Genomic DNA, 23,581 nt, shown 5'->3' on the forward strand with positions numbered 1-23,581 from the left:
ACCGAAGTTATTACCATTTCACCCAAATGAAGCTCTCTCATTGCCATTAAATATGTGTACTGATTTCTTTCACTTTCAGCAAAGTCACTGGTTCCCTACCAGGTACCTCCTGAGTAAGTTACAAGTGTTGCAGTAAATTACTGGAGGATTTTATGTCAAACCTCTTTTTTGTTTGTTTGACATGAGACTTAAATTACACCGCATAGAAATTGAAGCTTCTGGTGCTCATCAAACATAAAGCTTTCATTTTTGTTCCAAAAAAACTTGTAGTGAAAGTGATGGAGTTTGCATCCTTTATGTTCCAAAAGCTTTCCTTTGCCTTTCTTAATAGCTACTGGGAAGAAAGAATTTAAGTAAAAGAGACTCCTTGTCTTCTTAAGTGTTAATTAATATTTTCCTCAGAGTTTCCATTCAAGATATGGGCTTATTTTCAAAAGTGAAAACCTGGGACAGAGAAAAAATATTATCTCCCTTGCTTTAGAGAAAAAATTACATAATACATTTTTTAGTACTTTAGGAGGGCTTTATTATTTCGGAGGATTTTTGCATAATACCTGAATCAATCTAGTCAGATTTTGTTTTATGGTGCTCTAGCAAGCCCTGGAATGTGTAACTTTAACTGGAAATCTAATCCCTGCCAAATATAATCACTGAACATTCATGTGTAAAGTACTTTCAGGTGGCCACACATCAGCTGTGATCCCACAGTCGACACCCAGGAGTAAAATCTTAAATCTTAAAACATGAGAACAGGTTTGAGTTTCACCTTTCTTTCATCTGAGGATAATTATCCTCAGATTTTGCACTGAAATGGTAAAAGTAGAAAAAAAACCCAAAGAAACAAATAAGAAAAAACAACCAAAAACCTTTCATTTTGTCAAAGCATCATAGGGTCTTAAAAATGTCATGAACAGATGGGTGCAGGCACACCTTTGATTGCTGGAAGAAGTGGAGCCAAGGGAACAAGTGAGGCAGATTGCTTCCTGACACCAGGAACAGGGAAGAAGTGCCTTTTTGAGGATGAGATTGGTTTTTAATTAATGACTGAGATGTACTAAAGACATTGTTTTGTTCTTTATAACTCCACAGTTTCAAACTTTGTGTTTTTCTCTAAGCAGAGTCATGATTCTGACATTTTTTCTAGTTGGGAAGTTAAATCATGCTCAGTTTCACTGGGATCTCAAATTGCCATAGTATCTATATGTGGAATTTTGGCAGTGATTTTCTTAAACAAGTATTATTATCTTTTTTCTTTTTTTCCATAGAGCCTTGGAGGAACATGTATATTGGAGGTGGGTTTTTCATCTGCCCTCCTGCATCACCTCCTCCATCCTCATCCTCATCCTTATCCTCATCCTCATCCTCATCCTCATCCTCATCCTCATCCTCATCCTCATCCTTTCCTCCCTCTCCAGTTCTGCTTGGCACTGTGAGTAACACCTGCGCCTTTGCAACTCCTCTTCCAGCACTGTTAGTGCCTAAAACATTGAATTATCCTCATTATCACTTGCCACTTTTTGTTTTCCAGGCAAGTTTTGTGTGTCAGAAAAAGGACTATTTTGGTTGTGGTTAAAATATTAAACCATAACTTTATGTCTGTAAGATAAAAAGCTCCTTGACAAAATCTGAGAGCAGTGAAAGTGAGCACAGTCATCGGGTTTTTGTTGGCAGTTCAACTCACAGGAGTGCTTTGCTTATAAGAAATCAAGGACAATGATGATGAAATATTCAATGCCTAATCTCCAGTAAAAATAGAATGCATGAGGATATTTCTCAGGGTTTTTTTCCTGGAACTATTTTAATGTTCTGTTTCCATCATCATTATAAGGAAGGTAAAAATATAAATAATATCCAGCACTTTTTATGTTGCTGTTACCTTGGTGTGAGGAAAACTGGTCTTTGAATGTTTAGAGAGCTGTTTGATCCTTTTTTTTCAGTGCAAACTGCCAGTAGGTCAAAGTCCTAATGCTTTTCCTAATAAGCATATATATATATATATCTATATCCTCTGAAGCAGGCAGCAGTAGATGTAATTAACTGTGGTTTAGGTGGTTGTTCATGATGCACACTGAAGCACTGTACACATGCAAGGACTGAAACCACCTCAGTTCTGCTGGTTTGCTTGTCAAGTGCATGTTCTTTGTGATCAGGACATTATGTAACTAGATAGATAAGGTTTTTGAGCTCCAAGTTCACTTTGCACTAATGTGAAAAGATAAAATAATTGTCATTTGTGTGGCACTGAACAGTTTGTATCTCCTTACGACAGCAGTCGATAAATGGAGAGGTCTCATGAAAACTCCATGTTGCTGATTCTTGCCTGTTTATTGTAACTCTTGTCTCAGTTGATATTCCCCTTAAAGCTCCTTTATGAGCTGTGTTTGCAGATGGAAACTGCAAAAGGGAAAAGAATGAGAAAGGAAAAGGGAAAAAATCATGCTAATTTTAAGTTTTGGTGGAGAAGATCTTGAGAAAATTGATCCGAGTGGTTTAACATCAGACGTCAGTTCTGAGAACTCACATTTTTAAGTCACTGTTTTCAGGCTAATGAAACGATCAGGCCTGGCTTAGCATTTTAACAGCTGCATCTTTCCTGACACCCATGGAATTATTCATAAGGCTGACGTCAGACTATGCCAAGGTAAGGAACATCAGTGGGATTAGGCCATTATGAGCCAATCTTATGCCTACTGGAAGCATAATTTTGCTATTAGTATGAAAGGTGTACAGACAGGCCTTCTGATTGCATAGAAAACATTCTGGTTTATATTTATAATTTGGTGTGTGCATGTTCTACTTTGTGTAAATCAGACCATTTTGTAGTGTCTATCCCTGTGCCTGTGACATGTGCCTTTATAAATGAAACATAATATGTTGTTTTGAATGCATAATGGCAGTTTGCATATTGATCTATAAGTTTGAGATTTTTACAAGTCAACATTGACTTTTCCTGTGAATTCTTTTGAATATATTAAAGCACATAATTTTGTATAAGAATCCTGCTTTTTTCCAGGTGACTTTTTTTTATTTATTTTTGTTTTCTTCTGCATTGCTCCCCATTTTTTCTCTGCTTTTTGCCTGCCCTCTGCATGCCGGCTGTCTCTGAAGGCAAACAGCCCTGACACCTGACCCTGGAAGGTTTCAGAGCAGTACCAGGAGACATATATAAGGCATAGGTAGCATTACAATAGAGAAGAACCCCGTGATGCATTATTATTATCTGCATGACCTCCCTCTGAAGCGAAGTGCAGCCCCAACTTTGATATGATTATTCCTGAATGTGCCAAAGCAGTACTTTCTGAAATAGCCCCGGTGTCAAAGATGATGAATGGCCAATTCTGTAATGTCAGTCCCAGTGGTAACTCCAGCAGTGACACAGTCCTGGGCTGTCTGGAAACCTCAATGGGGAGAGGGACTGGGAGGGACTGCGGGAATCGGCTCCTCCTGTCTGCATGGCACAGGATGTGGGAGTTCCTCGGCCTCAGTCCTGCTTCAGTCCAAAGCTGGAGCAAGTAATCCACGTAGAATTACTTTTACACCTGCTTTCAGGTGATATATGTGTTTGTCAGACTCACCAGAAGGCAAAATAAGGAATCAAAAAAGTAGCTTATATATCTATATCTATATATCTATATCTCTCTGTCTATATATATAATAAGCACCAAAATATAACCAGGTTTGAACAACTGCCAAAATTCCATTTCTGTTACTTGCATCTCTTCATGGTGTTTTTAAAAGATGTCTATGAATATTTTAAATGAGGTTTGTTTTTTTATGAATAAGTTTACATAAAGTTTAAAATCCTGCATGTCTGAGAGCAGTGTTCAGTGGTTTATTTGGGCTGTAAAGACAAAGTTTCCTTATTCAGTGGCAGCTTGCTCTTCTGCCACTGAACACGTACTTCTGCAGGGTCCCACCACCAGGCTTGCTGCACCCCAGGAGCTAAATCCCACAGTATCACCTCTGTGCTGTGGTGGGAATTTCTGACAGAGCGCATTAGTGCAGTGCAGCTCTCTGCCTGTCAAAATGCACCTACCTGCAGTGACTGTGCTCATCAAACACAACTCCCATAGGGTTTAAAAAATAAGGTATTCATCTCATGGTGATGACTCACCTTCATCTTTTAAAGTGTGTGTTGTCACGAAATTTCTTTTTTTAATCTACTCTGAGCTCCTGTTTACAGTTTTCCATTCCAACAATGCCCCATTTCCTTTTTACTTCACCTAAAAAAACCTTTTTTACTTCCAGCAAAACACATAGGATATGTGAAATGTATGATGCCTAGCAGGTTTCTTTTTTCAAAAACCTACTTTCTCAGTCTTGGCTTGGTATATACTTTGAAAATTGTTCTCTTTTGTTGTTCTTTTTAAAAAAATCAAGCCCAGTCATAAAAATCATTCATCTTTATATGCTGAACTCTTCTAGCTTCAGATTTTGTATGAATTGCCACATAAAGCATACAATCAATTAAACATTAAATGCTTAATACAGATAAGTTTTTGGAAAGTTGCTTTTCTTTCACTAATTAAGTCTTCCAAAGCTTCAACTTAAAATATAAACAGAAAGGCATTACATTAGCTTTGGAGAACAATTACTGTAGCAAAGCTTTATCTGGAGTTTAAAAGCTAAAACCTTTCTGTTCCTCAGATCTAAATGAAGTTATTTCTTTCCTTTTGGTTACATGTCCTGTTTGCAAAACTCAGCCTGAAAAATGCCTGTTCCCTCGGCTGTTCTCCTCCCACTCTTAACCAATGCTTGAGAACCATTTTTAAACTTGTACATTCTGACTTAGAGGTTTTATTTAAAGAGTGAAAGCCTTTCAAGGATTACTTTCTCCATAGCCAGTGGTAAATATCACATTTGAAGCCTGCCAGTCAGATACATGTTTTAATGTAGTATTTCAATCTTAGGCCATCATTGTTTCAAAGAACAATGTAATTTATTAGAGTAACACACCAGGCTATAATGGACTCAAATCAATATAATACAATTAAAGCACATAAAATATGCAGAGCACAGTGGCATTTTGGCTCTTCTAACTACTTTATTCTCGTGCCCATATGCAATGCTGTCTCAAAGCATGGGCCCATGGGGACCATCTCGTGGTCCCCTAATTTGAAAGGGATCCTGCAAGCAGAACACAATATTTAATGTAAATGCATCAGTGTCCATCTCAGTTCTCCTGGTGTTGAATATGACATGCAGCCTCTACAAGAACTCAAAATGCTTAGGAGAGCCATTCTTGGTCATATAAACAGAAGATATTGCTATATTGCTCTTTAGAAAAATGGATTAAAGGCAGTTTGGTAGATGGGTGGGAGAAGAAAGACTAAAAACAAGACAAAACACTTTACAAGCAGTACAAAAGCATTTTTAAGGGCTTAAAAAGAAGGCTAATTATTTAAAATAATGAATAACACTTCCCACTGTCAAAATCCATCATAAAGCAAGTGGTTCATGCACAATAGTGAAATATAGAATAATATCCTTATCTGATTTCAAAAGGCACTTGTAGTACCTCATGCTTTTAGGCTCTGGTCTGGCAAGGTGCACACATTTGCTAATAACACACCAACACTGAGGATCAGCCCTTTAATGAGTTTTTCCTCAACCTCTTTTCATTAATTCCCTCCTGATCATAAGACTTTCGTTTATGCATATTATTCCTGGAGTCTGATAACTGCATTGTGGGATTTTCCAGCATGAATAGCTTCAATTGTGTCAGTTTAGCTTTGTACATATGAGATGCTAAAGCCAAAGTATTCTCTTATAAATCTACTTAAAAATATCTGACAGATTTCAACTTTTAGCAACTCTTTAAAGTTTCTGGATGCAAAAGAGCCTTCCACTACTTAATTTTGCCACAGATGTTTGTAATCAATGGTAAGTATTTCACAAATCTATTTCTTTTTCTTTTGATTCAAAGCACATTTGAACATTTTAAAAGGGGAAGCTTCTGCCTGAATTTCTTCTGGGAGTCAAGACTGGCATAAAAATTGCTCATGGCAGCTTCTAGTGGTAATCCAAAGGTTGCAGGGCAGTGTTATATTTAATGACAACCATACAATGGAGGCATTATGGCCGTTAAATATGAAGGACCAGAGAGTACACGCTACCCAAATAACTTGTGCAGATTTGAAAAGCAAGAGCTGTTTCTTGAGATGAGTGCTGCAATCCAAGCATCATGTTCTCACAAGTTTCTAAAGGAAAACATAACCCTCTCTTGAACTGAGCCTTATCTTGAGCTGGCCTAGAGGCTCACTCAGTTGGTACAGCATGGCTGAGTCACCATGCCTGAACTTACAGCCACGAAAATGATTTCCCAACATCCCTAATGCCACAATGGAGCAGGGGACAAGGGCCCTAAAGCATCATATTTTATTCTTTTTACTAAGTTTGAAATGGTTTTTTGAAAGTTGCCCTGTTTTGTGAAATAGGTGCTTCTCAGAACTGTTAGGAATGGCTTCACCTTGTCTGGGTTCTGTTTGTGTGCTTGGTGTACTTGCAGCAGGGCTTTATCATTTAGTTTACTGCAGATAGAACTTTCTCATTTCTACTTTTCCATTAATTTGAGGCAGTGTATGTGGTCTGGCTTTGGTTCAGAGCTGCCTGACAGGTTCAGACAGTGGAAAAATTAGGAAATATGCTGCTGATGAGAAATCTTTAAAACCAAATTAAAAATTGAAAAATCATGAACTGAAATGAATACCTATCATTTTCCTCACTGCCTAATACATTAGAGCCTTAGAGCCTCGCTGTGATAACCCAAACCTGATGATTCAGATGCCCAAAATAGGCTCTTACCTGAAACCCTGACCCTTTTCTCTCAACAGTGGTGGGGATTTGGCACTCAGCAGTTTGGAGCCTTTATGCCAGCACACCATATTTCAATATTTGCTGCTCTTTTGGGTTTTCTGGAGGGCTTTGAAAAGAACGGGTCTACATTGCATAAAGCCCAGTACCACAATGCTGGGGCTAAAGAAGGAGCTTCAGGAGATCAGATTAAGCTCAGATCTTACTAAGCTCAGACCTAATATGATCCAATGCATCGTGATCTGACTGACATAAAGCCACACTGATGCATGCTTTGGCAGACTCAAAGCCACACACATGTGGCCCAGCAGCAGTAGGACAAGTGACTTGGCCCTGGATCTCCCCTGCTCTCCACATGTTTTTACAAGCACAAATTGCTTCAGAACTTCTGCAGAGCTGAGAGCTTTTGCAGTGTTTGGATGCAATTTGTTTATTCATTGGGTTTCTTGTCACACATATATGTAAAGCCTCTTTTACCACAGGCTCACATATTTGTTCCCTTCCCATTACTGCTTTTGTGGGGTCTCTCATTACTCTGAGACCTCTGGCTGGAGTGCCTTTGCCTTGAATGGAGATTGCTAAGCCCTCCCTGATGCCTCCCTTTTGTTGCTGAGATGAATCATGGAGTCTGTGCTTTGCTCTAACTATGTAAGATAAATTTCAATCCCTCAAGTTACTATTTTCATCTATTTTATTCAGTTTTGTGGTTTGTTTTATTTTTGTATGTGCATAGGTGTTTTTTCAGCTTTCCTGAAGGGAGGGAGAACAAACACATGGGCTAGGGAAACAGAAATTATTTAAGGAATTTCCAAGCTATTTGAAGGACAAGACCTTTCCCTGAAGTTATAAATTTTTGTAAGTCTTACTTTTCTGGCACTAAGTGTAGGGGTCCATGATTTTTAATCTTCTCACATATTTAATTGCTTATTTGCATTTGTTTATCCTTTTTATTAGCTGTTTATCCTGTTTATTACAGGGTGTATACTGCCAAGTACCTTTGCATCTTTCTATCTCTTCTCTGCCTTAATCCAAACTGCATCTGACACCCTCAGTGTGGGGAAAATCCCAACAGTTGATTAACCAATTAATCATGATCCCATTAACATTACTGGAATTGCTTGATTTCACATTGTACCTTGTTTTGTGAGGAAAAAAAAAACCCAACCAACCAAATGAAGCCCATAAAAATATATTTTACTTTAATAAGTTCACAATTAGAATGCCACTCTGTTTATGCGAGAATGTTACCATCTGATGGCTAAAATATGAAGATGAATATTTTCCCTGGCTGGGGTCTGGTTGTCAGATGTCTTTTAAAGTAGCAGAAGATTTTCACACCCTTTATTTTGCTAGGAAAGGTCGATTTTCAGAGCCAAAGTATTGGTGAACCGTGTTGGCTTTTCTTTAAGCACTGATAAGCACAATTTACTTCAGGGTGATGTGACAACAATTGTTCTCACTTCTCTTACTGCGATAAAATAATGAAAAAAAATTATCAAGGCAACTTTATAAAATAATTATTTCTATTTGTCTTCTTCTAGTTTGCAATATTGCAGGGTATTTCCTCTCTGAGTATGGAATTTCAAACCTCAGTTCTTTTTCCCAGAGGGAAACAAAATGCTGTCAAGGCAGCAGCATTGAGGGCAATATTGTGGTTTCCTATTGTGTTGCAGCCAGGTAGCACTCAGACTTCATTAAACAGCCTCTCCCAGGTTTCACCTCTAACTTTTGGACAATACAGAAACCTGTCTGATCTATCCAACTACTCATTATTAGATTTGGAGATATGACATGCTTGAAAAGAGATTTTCCTTCTTTCTCTCTCTTTTCCCTATATTAAAATGGCTTGCTGAGAGATGGGTTCTGCTGGACTTGGGCCAAAAGCACTTTGAGGCCATATATTTATAATGGTTTTGTTATGAAGAATGGCATCTGGCTAATGGACCTGTGCAACTGCTAGAAAAATATTGATATACATTCAAATCACAGGTCATATAGAAGGGAATAAAGCCGTGAAGAATCCTGCAGAGGTTAGTTTGTCGTGTTTAGGCATTTTCTTGCCATTTGTCTGTTTATTCCATTTGCTATTTTAAAGTCTGTTTGGTAACAGAGGATACGTACTATATTTTTCTGAGATCTTTTCTGTTCCCTCTTTTTAGTATAAGATAAACTTCTTGCAGCTCTGTCATCCAATTCAGGCTTTCGTTGAAATGTTTTAAACCCTTTCACTGAATTCACATCTTCTGCCAAGGATGCTTCTGTGAAGTACATTTTTCACACTTTCTCCACCATGGCTCTTCGCAAAGATTGGGTCATTTGTGTCAACTTGTAAACAGTCTTTTGGCTTATTATTCTTTTCTGTTATTATTACAGATTAAAGTGGGTTTGGTAGCACAGAACTGTAACGTTGAAAGATAATTAGAATGTCCCAGTTTCAGGAGCATAGAAATTCTTAGGTTAAACCAGAGCGATGTTCAAAGTAGGGTTTTGACAATAACCCATACCAGATGCTTCAGAGAAAAACCCTATACAGCACAACAATATAATAGCAGAATGGGAAGTTTCTCGTTATACCTATTGGCTGGCAGCTTGAATGCCTTCAAGCATAATACAGGAAATGTTTGAATTCTTATTCTACCGGCACTTGTTCTTATATATATTTGAAAACATGCATTAATCTTTATCCTGCCTTTGCATTACAGTATGCCAGCTTTTCCTGAGGGGCTCTTAATGCTTTCCCCAAGTTAGAAACAATTCTGAAATACTAAGTAAGCACAAATCTCCTTTGATTATTCAAGAGATTCTTCCTTCTCTGTGATTAGGAACTATTACCCGCTTTGGCTTTTTCACAGAGGGGCTATAGGACATCCTACTAATGCCTTTTTTTTGGAAAAATGTCCTACAAGGTAGGTTTGGTGTTGTTAGAGATGAAACTTTAATGCTATATTCTAAATTCCCAATGTGTGCCATGCATCTGTTTGCAAAATCACCTTGTTTATGTACATGAAAGTGCTGTTCATCATCAGTACATAACAGGTGCCACATAACTCATTGCACCTGCCAATAAAAATTGTAACCTGAAGGAGCTAGTTCAATATCTCACTGCTTTATCTGCCTTATTAGGGCATGTACTCTGCCTGGGCACATAACTAAAGCTCCAATAGTCTGATACAAATGTCCCCAAACACAGATCTTTTTCCTTCAACTGCATTAGTTCCATTTTCCTGATAGATTGCTTTCAGTTCTTTCTAAACTTTTAGTGAGTGGTACTCCAATAGAAAACCAGAAGGAGAATGTTTGGAAAATATTTCAGCAAGGTATTTTCTGTGCTCATGGCTAGAACATTTGCTGAAGAGCCAGACATCCTGATAGATCTCATGTCAAATATATATTCCATAAAGTAATACAGAAGAAAAAAAAATATGCAAGGGCTGACAAAAACAGTGTAGTAAGTGCAATGTACGAAAAAAGTTTGCTAGGCATTTGGAGGCATTGCTTGGAATTATTTTTTCTCAAATTGCACCATTTCAGTTGTACTGGACAGTAAGAAACAATATAACCCTAGAAGCAATGGGAAGAAATATGGCCAAGTAGTAGGGATGTATAGTAAGAACATTCTGAGACCAGAGAAAATTGAGGGTCCCCAGGAAAACACAACAGGTGTAACATAAACTGGTTATTTGAATGTGTGTTGGCCCGGAGTAGATGCAGAAGAGAAGAATCTATTCAATGATGTGGCAATGAGACAGTCTGAGCTGTGGGGTTTATGGACAACACCTGCAGTTCTCTGGGTGAGAGGATAGTCACCCTGAGCTCACAAAGTGTGCACCTACCTCAGGGACTCCTGGACAGACAGCAAGACCCAGAAACAGCAAACTTCCCTCGCCAGTGCCTACCAAGAGCCACTTGGAACACAAGTGAAATAGAGGCTTCTACCAATTCAAATCCAGCAGGAGGGAAGCTGGAAATCTAAAAGGAGAGGGAAAATATGTCTACTGAAGGTATGCAAAGCAGGTAGTTTTGTGGGTAGGCTGGTTGCCAATTCATCCACTCTCACTGGACAAAGAGCAAACAAAAATGGTTATTTATCAGTTTTAGCACACAGACTGTCTGACCTATGCAGAACAAATGTATGTGCTCTCTGACATATAGATTTTCTGGAGTTATGGATCCCCTGGACAGGATTTTTCAGGATGCCTCTCTTCCTGCCTGCCTAGGGGCTCCAGGAGCCTCTGAGAAAGTTCTGTGCTTGGAGGACTTCTACTCCCCTTATAGTTCAAGCTGCAATTAGTGTTGTCCTGACTGTGAGGAGAACAGAATATAACATAGGAATCTAAAACAAACTCATTGATTCCTAAAGAGATCTCCTATGAAGGACATCTGCTGACTTCTGAAGGGCTGTGCTGAGAGTCCAGAAAATACAACAAAAGCATGAAAAGGATCCTGTTCCTTCCAACTCTCCAGCTGGATTTGCTACATGCACAATTGTGTGCACACAAACTGAAAAAGGTCAGAGATACAAAGAGGAATTTTCAAGGTTGAAGGAAATAATAATTTTAGGCACAAGTGTCCCTTCTGTCACTTGGGAGGTCAGTGGCTTTAGGAAATGAATCTTCATTGAGTTACGCAGGTTTTGTCCCCAGCAGACATTTGTGTCAAATGCAATCAAGAAACATTAAAAAGGACTTTGTATCAGCCAACAAGGAGCTCAAAGAAGAGCATAGTCCTAGCAGAGAAAAGAGGTTCAGGGGAATGAAAACATCGGTGCATTGTACGTGGAGTGCACATCTCCTCTGTAAGTGACTGTTGGAATACTAAAAATTGTCTAGTTTTAGAAATGTGGAGTCAGTTCAGGTTGTTATTAAATGTGTAGTATGTGAAAGAGAATCTTCAGAGGGAATTACAGCATAATGTCTGAGTTTGGGTTTGAAATTCCATTCATATGGAGATATTCTTGCCTTCAAAACTCTATGAATCTGTCTAACTCATCTAAAATGTGACATCTTCTTGTTCCTGTTCAGATTATGGAAGCATGCTAAAAAAAAAAGGAATAAAAATGGAAATGTTTTTTTTAAATTTCTATACATGTCTTTCACGAGACAACAAACTATAAATAATAAAAAAATCCCTCGCAGTGGTATAAATCTAGGTTTGCTGTGAGACTTAGGCTAAAAATTCATTGGTGGGCTTGAAAAGATAACTTTTCATAAGAATAATTTCTAAATAGGAAGGACTGTGGTTATACAATTTCCAGCAAGTTTCTGATTCATAATCCTTTCTTTTTGATTCTGTTTCTTTTATTCAAAGCTTTAAGAACACAAGAAAATCTATTGGTAGTTTAATTTTGTAATTGTCATGTCCCCTGACTAATTAGGCATGCAGTATAAATGAGTACAACACAAAAGTAAATGTGTGGGAGGCTGATGAGATCACAGTTCTACTGCAGTTAGTTTGTTTAATTCTCAGCGAGTCTGAAGTTTGCAGAGCTGTCAAATAATTCTTTTATCAGGTCAAGGAGAAAAAATAAATACTTGGGATTCATACAGAAGAAACCATATAAATGAAGTCTGTTGCTGAAACTTTATGCTTCTGTTATCCACTATTTATAGTAGCCAAGCTGATGTTAAAGCTGGATGACTATTTGGGAATTGGATGCTCATCTTCTAGAGAAGAAATGGATCATGGCCACTGGCTGTGAGAACTTGCTCTGGTCTCCAGGCCGTCCCCAGAGAGGAAGGAAAAAAATGACTGTTAGGGATGCTCAGCACTACCCATCCAACCTCTCTGATATCCCTATAGAATAACCACTGGTGGTCTGGGGTAAGGGATGGAGCCCCTCAGCCTGAGCAAGATGGAAATACCCTGAGAAGGAAACTTTGGTGCCATGTTTCAGTGCTCAGGTGAAGTTCTGCTCTGTTGCTTACTTGTGTGGCACCTGATGTAAACCTCAACAGTAATCAGCCAAATCAATGGAATGATTGTAGAGAAAGGTGTTACCCAATGGGAATAATGACTGGCAGAATTTTGCCCTTAGAATTCAATTAAAGTTATTTACCAGATTGCTGTTTTCAGCATCTTTCTTATGAACTAATTTCAAGAAACAATAGCAATTACGTATCTGTCAAAAAGTGTGATTTTCAGAGCAGTAAAGAGCAACAGTTCATGTGCCCTCCTTTGCACATCTGTAGGAATTGATTTAGTGATTAACATGGGGAGGATGGGATCCAACCAACTGCCCTGCCATGACTTCTAGAGGTGTGTAATGCTCACCTGTATGCTCAGGAGTAATTAGCAAAATCTTGATAATTTGTGACCTACCTTGTAAAACTGCTTTTCCTTGCCTCAGCTGAATAACCCCTGCCTTTGCACCAAAAGTCTCTCCCAGCTAATTAAACTGGTTTCTTAGGAAGAATGTCCTGGCCGTTTGGCCCCATCTGTTTGATACAACACACAAGTGTAAAACTCATTTCAGTAAGCCGTGATCATGGAATCTGGGGGAAATCTTTTGAAATGAATATGTGTTTACAGAAGTGATTAAACACTGAAATTATTCAATGGAAATTCCATATGCCAAATGGTGAGATATAATAGATATCTGATCTGTTAAAAGGAAAAACCTTTTAAAGTGATCGATCTTGTGCGCAACAATTTATGTCAGTGCCTTTTAAGATGATCCCGTCTTAAATGGGTGGCTGACAAAGAAATATGTCTGATACAACTGCTAAATGAATAGATTTGCAATGTGCTAAGGCAATACATTTAAGAGGTCTTTCATGCATTTTGAGACGAGGTTAAAAATCCTGGCAGCTCTTAAAAAATGGATTCTTAATGGTGTGTTTTTTGTGCCATAATATTATGGCTAAATAGCATAACAGCATTACAGCAAAACATGGGTTTTCTTATTTTGCTTCTCAAGACTTTCTTTCCCAATGAACTAGGCAAAAAATATTAGGTTAGGTTTCCAGTTTGAGAGAGAAAAAAAAAAAGAATGGTATTTTAAAAAGGGACAGACTGTCTACAGCCGTTTTACAAAGCCTGGAAGAAGTACCTCGTTCCCACTCCTTCATCCAGCCCATCGTGGTCTTGTCCAAATTATCTCGTCCCTGGCTGGCCTCCAGGACTGACTGATGAAAGTTTTGTTTGCATGATTTTCTTTGGCATTCCATCATCTCTCTATGTAAGGAAGAATTAAAAAATACCCGAGCTTACCACTTTTTTGTCCTTAAGATAAAAAGGAGGTGGCATCATCACCAGTTTAACAGGGGAATTTTAGTCAATAACACAGTGTAAAGTTTTGTCTCTAAAATGTATTACGGTGATGCATCCTGTGTCTCCTGCCATGCCTATCCTGTATTAGTTATTATGCAGAGCAGTGTAAGATGGGAAAACAACGACAATTTTTCATCGTAATGGTTGCAGACAGTGACTGGTAAAAGGTGGGGAGCCTTGTATTACTTACTCTTCCATATTCAAGTACATATGCTACATTATATGTAGTATTCAACCAGGAAACATTTGTCCTGAAGAAGAGGGAAGAAAAGCATTTTGGGAATTGGCTTCCTTGTCTGCTTCCAGAAATAAGCACTAAAGTATGACCCCTTGTTGGGAGAAATGCTGGGCTCACAGAGATAGGAATATTTACCTAGAGATGAATCCTATCGAGGATCTATGCTTTTCTCCTATAAAACATGAGTCAAGTCATGGCTATAACTCAAAGTATATCTCTATTCTTAATGAAAAACCACATGCTGCTCACTAGTACATCTCCATCCGAGTCTGGGTGCACCATCTTTTTAAAATCAGAGAACAGTTGAGATTTAATGGTCACCGGTAAATTTCCACTCTGCTCCCTTTAGGAGAGTGCTTCCGATTCGCAGACGTCTTTATAAGCCTATAACTCTTTATTTTTAGTGTCACTATATTGCCTATGAGACCTCATCATAGGGGTGGGCAGATATCTAAATAAGGTGAACATGCAGGACATAAAGATGATTTTCTAATCTCAAAGTAGGACAGGCAAGAATGTACAAATAAATAAAAAAGAACAGTGAATAGGAGGAAGCAATGAGGTAATATTGATTAACACAGTGTGTAGTACATCTCAGCGTGGCCATAGCCAATGAAAAACAGTCACTTCACAAAAAGAGAGGTTTGAGGGACATTCTGGAGGAGGAGTAGTTATTTTTTCTCATGTTTATGGGAAGCTCCTGCAAAGAGGGAGTGATGGTATGGGAGAAAGCATCAAAGTGCCAACTTGAAAAATGAATCCTTTAAAAATGGAGCTCAGCATTATGATCTGGTCAGAGGTGGGGATACAACATGGGTTTGGAGGAGGAAACAAGAAGTTTATGTTTGACACAGCAGAGAAAGCAGGAGGAGTAATAGGAGCAAGACAGGGGATTAAGAACTGTATTCTGTTCAAGACAGGCATGTACTCATAAAGCCAAAGAGAAGAGGGCTGCACAAGCTGAAATTCATGGTGAAAAAAAGTCTGCATTAATTTCTAGTGGGTTTGATATTTTTAAAACCTGAGCATACTAGACATGCTGGGTGGAAAATATCTGCAAGATTTTATCAGAAAAGCTAGAAACTGATTAAGTGATGGTGTCACCCACAGTGCTCCCAGACAAGAAAGCTTCCAACTCAAATGAACAGTGAATCCAGGTTAGGTCATCTGAGGCCAGAAAGTGTTATGAGTTAATAGAAAATTAGCAATGGAACATAATGTGTGGCTAATGTGGTTAATGCCAAAGGAAATTGTCAGCAGCCAAAAGGAGAAGAGCCTGTTGTTCCCCAGGTACACCCTAATGAATGGAAGTTGCATTTGTCAGCTGCTGAGTGGGTTAGCATGGATAATGATATTTAAAGGCCCAGTTTTTGCTGTTTATCACCTTGTTAGTTGTGAGATCCCTGCAGAGGTTACTGCTTTGCCCAAGCTGGTCCCAGCATCATGGGAAGAGGCACCAACAGTCAGAGGGGCTGAACCTGAGGGGCAGGGGCTCCTCGCTGTCGCCTGAACAGCTGTGGTCCCCAGGAGTCTGGAGGTGACCTTGGCCCAGCATCGCTGCCCTCAGGCCTCGTCCTTGGCACTGTCAGTCTTGGCCAAGAATAGCAATGCAGATGGTTTAATTTAAATCCATGGATAGGACAGATGATGCAGCACTTTGAAGTGCTAGAAACACCTTGCCAAGGTTAGGAGGACTTACAGGCTGAGGGACAAGTGCTGAGATATTCCACATAGTATGGATCATGCATGAAATGCAGATAACCTGATGGACACAGCTGGGAGTGTGAAGAGGACACTGCTTAAGGATCAAATTAATAGAGAGGTTAAAGATGGCTTCCCTGATTACTAAACATATTGCCAACATGCTAGAGAGAGGCGTTAAAGAAATTGGCATGGAAGATAGAGAGTACTGAAGTGAAGAGTGAAGTAAAGTTAAAAATAAAGCAAAACCAACAAAATTTCTCACTTTCTATTTACAAAATTATATAGGAGGCCACTGATTTCTTTGCTTTAAAGAACTTGCTTGTATTAGCTCACAAATGGCAATGATTTCTAGTGAGGTTCTGGGAGCGAGAGGAAGCAATGCATATTTCCAGTGGTTTAACCTTGATAGTTGTCTTGAAAGGAAAATTAAATACATTGCAAATTCAGGAGTATCTGTTTTACATGGAGTAAAACAGCTTGGGCTGGAAGGGACCTTAAAGATCACCCAGTTCCAACCCCCAATGTGGAATAGAGAGGTAGGGCATCCTTGCTCTGAACTTTTTGTCTTACACTTGATTTTTCCAATACTGCCTTACATTAGGCAGATGAAATGTGGGAACAAAGCAGTGTCCAGATTATGTCTTTTACCTGCTACATTTTTACAAAACCCAACTTCTGTTGGGTGTGTGTTTCCACATACAGGTTTTTCCATCAATAGAAGAATGCCTGATCACATGTTTAGCATATTATTATATAGGCAGGCTCACTGTGCAAACCAATAGTTGTATTCATGCCAATAAAACTTGATGAAAAGCCACACTTATTTCTTTAGGAGTATTTCCACCTTGCCTTCATATGGAGATGTTTTTTGGTGTGGCACTGGGCAAGGAAAAGATCTCTATCCCCAGCCCTGTGGCATTCCACCACTGGAACCCATCTTCTGCCGCTACCTTTGGAAGTAATACAGAGATGTGGTTAAAAAAGATGGGAAGGGGATGGTGGCCAGTATTTGGTTTGGAAATGTTAGCAGAGGCCAGGCTCCTGAGTAGCCTGGAGGCACATATGTGTGTGGGTAGGTGTGCTCAGGCGTGAGCAGGCACCAGGATGCCACGGGAGGGAGGACAGGACATCCCCCTGTGTCTGTCCCCCTGTTGTGCCATGGATCACATCTCAGAACCGGTTCAGCAGGAGCTCTCAGGCTCTGTCTCTCTTCACAGGAGTCAGGCTCAAAAACCCACTTATGAATATTTAAACAAAAGGCATTAGCAAACCTGCCTGGCAAATGTAATAAGAATGTTTTTTGAAGAAAATATGCTACCAAAATGACAGATAGCCACATTTTTCACGTCTCCCATTCTAAGTGCTCTTAGTGTTAATTTGTGAATTAAGGTTCCTAATGAAAATAGTACTTTATGCAGTAAGGATGGTATTATATTTTCTTAATCTATTTTACAGAAGCCCTTTTGTTGTTGGGGCTGTTCTCATTTAGAAGCTAAGGCTTGTTTTGTATTTCACTGCCTGTCGCCAGCTTGCTGACAAAACTAAAGGCTATGAATTTGTTAGACCCTACTTTATAATATATTCTGTTTATAATCTTTTTTTTTCTTTTTTTTCATTATGGTGGTGTTATTTTCACCACTGTACTGAAGGTGCTGTCAAAATTTCCATTATAAATACTGTTTCTGAGGGTTTGTGAGTCTAAGAGTTCTGTATTAAAATCCTTTCTGGCTGAAAATTGGCATGCAAAGAACTGTTTTCTTTACATTCAGTTTAAATTTGCTTAGTCATCTTTTTAAAAGAAATTTGCATGTAAGTATCAGGAGCCACACATATAGTACAGTCTCATATATTTAAATAACAGCAAGATAAACATATATTTACAGAAAATGTTTCTGAATTTCAATTGGTATCAGTCTACAACCACTAAACGATGCAGAAGAAAAAAGCCCTGATAAAATAGTCCTATTCCATAAATACATGTTGACAATTTCATGACTCGTAGGTTACTGCAGCAGATTTATAAGGTAATGAGTAAAGATGCTGTGTTCAGTGTTTGACAGAGATGCAAAGCAAAAGTGTAGAAGCTGTAATGGAGGAATAGATATATCATCCCACAGCACAAGGCAGGTGTTTGTGTTTGAAGGGATCCTGTTGAGACAAGCAAGAACAATTTTTCAGTGACCTCTTGTTTCATGAGACACTCAAGATGCTTAATAAGAGTTTCTCTACATTTTAATTTATAGAATCTAATTTGTCCTGTCACTTCTCTGTTTTCACTGACTTCTCGGGGATGGTACAACTGTCTGATGCTTTTCCCTGCTGTAATACCTTCTTACAGGTTCTTTTTGTGGTTTAGTTCATCCAACCACCTCAAAAATCTCATGGTTACTGCTTTTCCTCCTCTAAACTTCAATAATCTTACAATGGCAGAAAAAGTAAGCAGCGCTTGAAAATGATAGAAGAAATATCTTTTAATTAAAAAGGTGAAAAATATAAAAAAATATAAGCGTGGGATATGCATCAGCCAGCACTCAAAGTATAACAGTTCTACAAAAATGAGAAAACACAGATGTTTCTCATGCTTTGATTTCTGGCAGTGTGCAGATTTCTTGAAACAAAATAAGGACTGAAAAGGGGTGATTTTTTTCCCCTGGTTTATTTTATGCCTCCCCTGCCCCACACTGAGCCCCAAAATGTTGCATGGAGGGCACTGCCTGCCGGGCAGAGCTCTGACTTCTTTCAGTCTTGGATATTAAACACATCCAGAGAGGATCCGTCTGGAGCCGTGTGTCGGCGTTTTCAGCGAGCAAAAGGGATGTGGAGCCCGGACAGGCGTTCCAGGAAACATTCTGAGAAAAGACTGTGGAAAAGATCCCTAAACATGTGTTTGCAGCCTTTGTTTCAAAGCAGGAGAGCTGTTGAAATTCCATGGAATACAGGTTATGTAGCCTTGGTACCTTTCTGCGTGGAGCACTGTGGGTTTCCTCTGAGGAGCACCCTCCCTGTGGAAGCTGTGCTCCCCATTGCCTCCCAGAGACTTCCAGAAATCTTCATAAACCTCTTTCTGAAGCTTTGATAGCTTGAGGTTGTTTTCTTTTTTCTTTCTTTTCCTTTAATAATGATCACAACTTCTGTAACTGCCTTTGGAGACTAAGAAGTTTCCATGGCTCGGAGCATATGCAATATCTTGTCTGATTAATATCAGCAGATATCTCTGTGCATGTGTGTGAGTGCAATTTTTTTTTTTTTTTTTAATATGGCTCATTAAAGAAAAAATCCCCAGTGATTAAAGTATGTGAGAGTTGTTATGTTTGTTGACAGAGCAAGAGGGGAATATTGTGGCAATATCTGTGAGGGCTGAGACTACTACCCATCCCTGTGGTCCATCCCCCTCATATTCCTGTAACCCCCAGAGGTGCCCAGCAGCTACAGGGGTACAGCCGTAAGGAATCCAGCAGCACCCAGTGGGGTGGCAGATGCTGTTTTTGGCTTGTGTCTTCACTGAAACAGATCCAGAAATCATGGCAAGACACCGGACTGCATTTCAATATTCCCAGCTGAAACACCTGTAGGAGCTCCCAAGTCCTTCAGTCAAGTGATAATTCCCTAGGTATGAAGAAGAGTAACTAAAATAATCCTTCAAGCAAAAAAAAAAGCAAAACAGCAACAGAGCAAAATTGCCCATTTGCCAAGTATTTATTTAGTGGAAAACAGTTCTATATAATGGCCCAGTATTATAGAGGTGAATTTTGCTTCATGTATACACACAAATGACTGTGCTTCGGGGAAATGCACCGGTGAAGCTTAATCTTACCTCAGAACCATTTTGTGAAATGCCTGATAGTGTAATTCATTTTTCCTTATATGTCCTAAAGTAAAAAAAAAAAAAAAAAAAAAAAAGGTAGTCATATGCACAGTCAGCAAGGTATGCTGCTGTGGTACCCTTTTTATGGACTAGATGATAATAATAAAGCATTAGAGAGTCTTTCAAGTTCCTTCTCCTTCAAAAGCCTTTCTATATTAACGCATTTTGCAAAAAAAAAAAAAAAAAAAAAGGCAAATTCTTTCACTTTTAGAAACTACTTTGTAGTATTGAGTTTTGGTGAAGAACCTGGAAGTATAAATAGAATTGTAGTGTTGCCTTTTGAATAGCAATTTATTTAATCTTTGAAAGATATTGCATGCAGGAATATAAGTAAAGGGGAAAAAGAAGACAGAGATAAAATGTGCAAATCTAGGAGTAACATTGATGTGGATAAGTGGAGAGCTATAGTTATTTCTATAGCAGAACATGGCAAGCTCGTGGGACTGACACCATGTCAATAGAGCATTTCTATGAGTCATTTTTTCATTTTAAAGAAAGGAATGGGAGAACTCAGATAAATACAGCGGGGGCATCTCTAGGAATGAAATTCTGCTGATATGTGGGTTTAAATCTAAATATGTTTCCATAACTTTACTCCTGTAATAGTTAAAAGCCTTCCAATTTTCAGCTCCATTTATTAATGAACATTTATTCTGTTTGTTTTACTCTTGTGCCAATATTGTGATTAAGTTCTGCAGCTCTTCCTCATTGCCAGTGTTAAGCTCCATGCTGTATTCAGGGAGGTGATCGTGTCCCCTCTCAGCTTTCCAGCAGTGGTGAATTGTTCTGTTCCCTCACCCGTGGGCATGCTTTGAACAGGAGTACAATGAGCTCGTCCCTTCTTTCCAAATACTCACTGAAAAGTTGGCTTCCTGCCACTTGTCACTCAAGAAGCAAAGGCAGGAGTGGTTGAAATTGCACAAATGCCTCTATTGTTGTTCAGCTTGTTTTGCCTATCCCTCTAGTGACCAGAGCTGAACAGTAACTCCTGATACAACTGACAAAAAGCTGCAGTACACAGGAAAAAATTGTCCAAAGTTAACATTCAGGTGCACTTGTGCCAACCTTAGCAACCCCGTGGACTATTATAAAAAAGATTTTCACTATTTCCACTATTAATCATAGCAGAATGGTACCCAAAGCCTAACTCATTTTTTATTACCTATAGTTTCTTGTAGGAGGCCAAGATTTCCATTTGGATGTTCCTACAGGGAAATATCTGAGTAATGTCCAGCCATTCTGGAGGACCCAGTGGAGAGTGCAGAGGGTATCATTTTCTCTTACCACAGGACAGACATCAATAACTCTGTCCCTCTCTCCAGATTGCTCTTTGCTTCATGGAGGTTGTACTGCTCATCCCCACAAAGGCACAGGGCAGTGGGTTCAGTGCTAGTGAGTTTAATGTGGTGAAGTAAAGTCAGGGCAAAACAAATAATCAATTTTGGATGAAAGACACAAACCTCTCCAAGAAAAATAAACCTCAGGCTTCATTTACACAGTTCTCATCTCCACCAATTATATATACAGCATGTTTAATATTAATTGCTGCTGTGAAAATACTACACTTTTCTTTCTTTATGAATCATAGAAGCCTAGAATGGCCTGAGTTGGAAGGGACCTTAAAGATCATCTCATTCCAACACCCCTGCCATGAGCAGAGACATCATCCACTAGACCAGGTTGTTCAGAACCCCATCCTGCCTGACCTTGAAAACAAGGACATAAAAATTAACATAAAACAACTTATGCTTCCCACATAGCAAAGAGGTGCAAACCAAAATTCTCCTGTGTACAGATAGTGTGCATCTTTAGTGAATCAAAAATCAAGGATCCAGATCTTTCAGATGGAAGTTTGAAATTCAAGAGCAAAGGGAACATTTCCTGTGTTCCACTGCCCTTGCCTGTTAGAGGGAACTTTGATAGCTCCAAACCTGGATTCAAAGCTTGAGTTCACGTCCAGGTTTTTTGGCTTGAGACCATCTTTTAAAAGTAAAAATGAAGCAACCCCAAAATATACAACCTCTGCTTCTGCCACATGAGTTACAGCAGGAGAGAATCTTTCCCTAAGAACCCTGACCCAGAATAAGTGTGAGCCTGCTTAAAACACTGCTTTCCCATTTAGGAAAATTTATGGCTCCCTAAGTACTGAACATTTGGTCACAGCACTTTCATTACAGGTTGGCCTAATGAGTCTGTAATCAGCATCTTTTTGTTGGGGGTTTTCATCCCATCAGGGTTGGTCTGACATTCACCAAGGTGCTCACACTTGTTAGGGGGAGCAAAGCACCATAGCAAAGAGGTGCTGGAAGCAGCAGTTTGGGAATGCTGGCAGGAGGGTGGGAGAAGGGATGCAGCTGGGACTCAGCACAGCACTGGAATCCTCTGGAAGGGACAGGTGGGCTTGGGTGGGAAGTGTCCTTATGCCACTACCACTCATATTGCTCACACTGTCATGTGCAACTGGGTCTAATGTCGAATTTTGAAAAAATACTGAAGTTTAGTGAAAAATATATTCCATTTAAAGTGCACGTAGATATGCAACTGAGTAGGAAAAAGGATATTTAAACTGTGATGTTCAAAGATGGTATGGGTGTCTCATTTGCTTTCTCACAGTCCTGACTCCCCTGAACTGCTGCAAATATATTCCAAATATTTGGAAAACAGCACAGAGTTGTTGAAAGTACATTTTGTAGAAAGGTGACCTCAAAAGTAAACCATTGCCACAGGCAAAATCATGTTACCGGAAACTCCTCAGAGATAGGGGTTGAATTCTTCCTTGGTCTGGTTTTACACCAAAGCATCTCTGTGTTTCCTACTGGAGTTGTGATTTAGTCCAGTGCAGGATGGCAGAGACAGCATCCCTTGAAAAGAAAGATGTCTATGAAATGGGAGACCAGTGTCTCTACCCTCATTCACTGGGTGCCATTTCCAGCGGGGGGCAGAAGGCACAGACAGGGAAGGGAGCACTCCTGTCCTGCCCTGGAAAAGCTGCAACAGGCTTGTCAAACGGAGAAAAGATGCTCCTGGCATCCCTTCTCCCACTAATTTTTAAAGACAGTTGTCTTCAATCTGAGCTGCAATTCAGTCTGCAGTGGTGGAGAATATTACAGCATTAAAATGTTCATTGAGAAGAATGCTGTAAGAGACAGGTTTTTGTTTTGTTTGTTTGGTTTTTTAATCTAGGTTTAATGTCTTTAAAACATTTTCTTATGAAATATATTTTGCCCACATGCACTTCCATTACACAACAGTAATGCTCACTAAGATGTCATGATATTATTTTTTTGTTGTAAAGTCAACACAAATCTAAGTGCTTTTGGTGAAATTTGTTCAGCACAAGATCCTCAGAGAAAGCAAAGTAAATTTGTTAAATGCTTCATGTCACTAAATTTGATTCCTCTTCCCTCCCAAAAAACCCATTCCTGTCAAGAAAATATCACCCAGCTGTCAACAGATGTCACATTTCATGTTGGAAAGGAAGAATGCAACCTGCAAAAAAAAATTATCCAAATTCATATCAGCTTGAAGGAAGTAGAAGCAAAAGAAAAAGAAGTTTGTTTCAAATAATTTCCATAAAGTTGCAGGGAGGGTGGCTAGGTTCTGAATTCAGAGAGCACAGGACACAGGGCATCAGCTCTCTGTGGGTCCTTCAGCCAAAGGAGCATGGTGTGAGCATCCTCCCCCTTGGACAG

This window comes from Aphelocoma coerulescens, chromosome 7 (assembly GCF_041296385.1).
Source record: "Aphelocoma coerulescens isolate FSJ_1873_10779 chromosome 7, UR_Acoe_1.0, whole genome shotgun sequence".
NCBI classification, from domain to species: Eukaryota; Metazoa; Chordata; class Aves; order Passeriformes; family Corvidae; genus Aphelocoma; species Aphelocoma coerulescens.